Source organism: Paramormyrops kingsleyae, chromosome 19 (genome assembly GCF_048594095.1).
Source record: "Paramormyrops kingsleyae isolate MSU_618 chromosome 19, PKINGS_0.4, whole genome shotgun sequence".
Classification (NCBI taxonomy): Eukaryota; Metazoa; Chordata; class Actinopteri; order Osteoglossiformes; family Mormyridae; genus Paramormyrops; species Paramormyrops kingsleyae.
This window is the reverse complement of record NC_132815.1, coordinates 17,079,825-17,084,038: the sequence shown is the minus strand read 5'-3', so window position 1 is coordinate 17,084,038 and position 4,214 is coordinate 17,079,825. Positions and strand designations below refer to the sequence as shown.

Genomic DNA, 4,214 nt, shown 5'->3' with positions numbered 1-4,214 from the left:
CATATTCAGCCCGTAAAATCTGTTTCCGCCCGCGTGTCAACACTTACTTAAATTCATGAGGAATATTTAGTCTCAGAAGTCACACTGACATACTGGGCCAGTTTAATGAATCTTTTTTTTCCTCCTGGTGAATACCTCATTGACTGCCTTGGACCACCCCGGCTGTACATCCCAACTATCGAACGTTTAAGCAGATTTTTTTTTTTCGAAAGGCGAAGGAAATGCTGAAACTTGAAAGTGATTTTTTTTTTTGCTTTTTAATTTTTTTTGGAGAGCCGTTCCTGAGTAGCGACAGGAATGCAATGAATCACCCAGCTCTGACAGCGATCTGTTTACACAGCGCAGTGAGATCTGGCCCCGCCTCCGGCCCGCGGGCTTGGATCAAGCCGCTGATCTGCGTCGGCGCCCGGGGAGTGACCGTGCATTTATTTAGCGAGGGGATCGCCGTGCAGTTTGTCTGCAGCATGAGGCAACAAATACGCTGTTTTTTTTTTTCGGGGGAAATACAATATCTCCCATCTTCAGCACCATATTTTAATAAACTGGGAAAATATGCTATTTGCATTTTTTTTCCTTGTGTGAATAAGTAGCAAAATTTGTAAAACGGTATTTTAAAAATGTGCATTTGCTGATGTACAAGAATTCCACCTTAAACTACTCAACGACATGAAGGGAAGTTAAATGTAAACCCGTCCTAATTCTGAGGAATGAGCAATGCGGAGCCGGGTCACTAGCCCATTCATTCAGCCCTCTGGAGTCTTATCCGTCCTGCAAGATTTGATCCGGTTTCTCAATCAGACGCAGAACACACGCCCAGACCCCGGTGCCCAAATCCTAACTGTTTTATCTCCCCATGTTTCATTCACACAGTTTCTTGTTTTCATTACTCCTGTATCTTTGACTTTAAGTCCCCATCAGATGTTCTGGTCACCATTCAGAGTCTCAGAAACATACAGTGGCCCAGCGAGGGTAGCACAGTGGCCTCAATACTCCAGGGTCGCAGGTTTGATTTGCACCATCGTTCTGTGTATTTCTGTGTTTACATGTCTTATATCAGCATGCACAGTAGCAGGGGTACAGTAAGAACTGTTCACAGCAGCCATATTTAAATTTGAAAGAGGGACTCTTTCCCTGGATGGAGATCGCCAGAACTTTGCAGAAGTTCTTGCATTCTCACCACCTCTGGAGACCTTTTATGAAGTCTGCTCCAAGGATAACATTTCAATAAATTTATCACAGCCTTTAAAATGCTTTTCCAAACTCCATCAAAATATCCCTCCAACCTCATTTTCATCACACATATTAATAAAGGTGAAATTCCAGGTCAAAACAATCTAAATTCAGTGGAAAAGCAAATACAAATACATGTATTGAGGACTCACCACAGATGTATTAAATCCTACATGACACATTTAGAATAAACTTATTCAGCTCATGAAATGGTCACTGGAACTCCATCAATTTGGCATCCAGCTTAAACAAGTTTAAGACAGAACTGCAATGACACATTCAACATAAACCTACTGCAAGCCAATTCCACACTGGAGGTTAATAACAGGCATACCTGACAATCACAAAATTGTGCATGAAACAGTGCAGCTCTTTTCATTTGCGAGTGATTAGTTGAATCCATTAGCAGGCATTTAAGAAAATGAAAGACGAACAGAATTTCGCCATTGCAAAGTGTTTATGCATACCAAGAAAGCCTTATTGTTAATTCTGAGTAGCTCTGAATACAGTACAGCACTGTCAGCTTTGGACGTCCCAAATCCCTGTCTGCGGCAGACAGGATTAATGTAGCAGGGCGCCATCACATCACTGAATATGGGCACCTTTGCAAAAAAATATAAAAGGCTTAGTGAGGTGCAAAAGGTTGTGAGCTACATTCTTATCAAGCATCACCATGTTACTATGTATAAAGTGTATTTTTATAAATAAGCATTCAGACATGCTGCAGACAGGAAATGACCTAGGCTTCCAGGTCGCCCTGCTCTTTGAAGGTGCACAGCTTCAGGCTGGTCTGCGGGGGCCGATCCCACAGGTGGCTCAGCTGCTTCAACACCCCCGTTTTCCTCGGCTCTTTGCTTCCGTCCGCACGTGGAGTCCAAAAAAACATTACCGGTTGCAGAAGCGTGGGCATATTTGAAGTCATGTGACAGTCGCAGCTACCAATATCAGATAAATCCTCCACAGATGTGTTTTCAAACCTAAAACCACCTGGATCCCCCTCACACAATCATTAAAATGCAGCAGTAAATGGAGCCCTTTGAATACCACCAGTGGTGACCACATGCGTAATGACCGAGGAGCAGGGTTCCGGGTTTGAGAGCAAAGCTCGACGTTTATCTGGGTAACTATAACAACGGCAGAAGTCAACATCGTAATCCTGGATGGACTGTGATAGAGAATCCCATCATTTCCCCCAATTACAGACCATGCAACATTCCTGAATTTCCCTTTCTAGAATGCACTTAGGAAAAAATATCCCAACTCTCCAAGGAAACCCGACAACTGATGGGAATCTTGTGGTCTCACATAAACTTTAGCAACCTGTGAATTAACCCCCCCCCCCCCCCAAAGCTCTACCACTATTAAACCTCTTCACCCCTGCCCCTGTTTACCTCCTGTGGTTATAATAACGCACCCTGGACCGACAGGAGGGGGCGGGGGGGGGGGGGTTATTGAAGCAGGCCCGGGCCCAGATGAGAACACGGCAGTCGTGACAGAGGTAATGAGCTTCCAGCAGCTGTTGGTAAATGTGCCGCACAGCTGCCACTACTATAAATTGTGTTAATTCTGCGAATGAAGTGGCGGTAAATGCCTCCCCCGCAGATCCTCCCGGACCCCCCATTCGATCCTCAGAAGTAGCTGCTATGTGAATAGGCTCCAAGTCGCCGCCCCGCGTTCCAAGCCAAGAAGTATTAAACAATCCCACCCTTTGTGAGACACTGCCTTGATTAACTGAAAGTTTAGCCATATGTGCCCTCAGAGTTTTTTTTTTTAAAAAAAAAAAGGTGGGGAGAACTTTTACTGGTGCCAAATGTTGTACTTCAGTTTTCCTGAATCCAGATTTATTCATGTAGCCTTCTCCTGAGACTGCATGATTTCGATGCTTCATTAAAGAAATAAATATTAACGCTAAAACGTGGAGCAGATGTCAGGCAATTGATGGTGGGAAAAGGTTCGTCTGTGACGCCCAGTCCTTCATGTGTGGAAGTGAGAGCAGCTATGAGTATCTGTCACAGTGCCTCGGCACCCCAAACATACTCTTTTTATGCACTTTCTGATTCTTAAAGTTATGTGTTGTTTGTCATATCAGAGTAGAAACACAAACAGGCATCCATATAGTTTGCAGCATGAGCTCTAAGCCACCCAGAAATGACTGAATTTCTCAACTCTTCAGTTTTCCTTCCGATCAAGGTTCTGAACAGAATCGCTTTCAGACTGAAGCCGACTTCAGAAGTTCAAAAACTAAACTCTGCTGCACCCTGCTGGAGAAGTACTTCCATTGCAATGTTATTGCAACTTAGACCTTGGCAACTAATGAGAGTGCAGGATATTAATATCCTGCAACACTGGCCACCTTCTCATCGTCCTCACAATGGATCTTCCGGGAAAAAAACAATAAACTCGATTCTTCACAATTACTTATCTAGCCAGTGCAGTGTCCCTGCGAGCCTAGAGTCCATTCGAGTGTAAAAGATAGGAGACACACCGGAATGCGCGACAGTCTATCACAGGGTATCACTCACTTTGGGCACGTTAGAGAAACAAATGACCGATACTGCATGTCTTTCAACATGTAATGCCTGTTCTAGAAATGTACAACATAATAACACGAAACTGTGTATCTCTTTTTAAGAACCACATATGTTGGTCATCCTTGATAATATCACCCTGTTTATTTAAGGTAGAGACGTCCACCCATGGTAGAGACATCCATCTAAATTCGCGAGCGGGCTGGAGCCTGTCCCGAAGGCAACGGGCACATTGTAAGGGACAACCAAGGGTGAGGCGTCAGTCCATCACAGATGGCAGCGATATGACTTATATATATATATAAAAAAAATCAAAATAATATTTAAAAAAAGACCCTCTGACGAATGTCTGGTCTGAAATATTATGTAGCGGTGTCGCCGCTGTCCCTGGTGGTCTAGTGGTTAGGATTCGGCGCTCTCACCGCCGCGGCCCGGGTTCGATTCCCGGTCAGGGAA

The 4,214-nt window shown here is 44.3% G+C and overlaps 1 non-coding gene across 1 annotated transcript; it reads left to right on the top strand.

The window, feature by feature from the left end:
* Positions 1 to 4,142: 4,142 nt before the first annotated feature.
* On the top strand, positions 4,143 to 4,214 carry trnae-cuc (transfer RNA glutamic acid (anticodon CUC)). The gene has a single exon. It is a non-coding gene; the product is annotated as a tRNA-Glu (tRNA).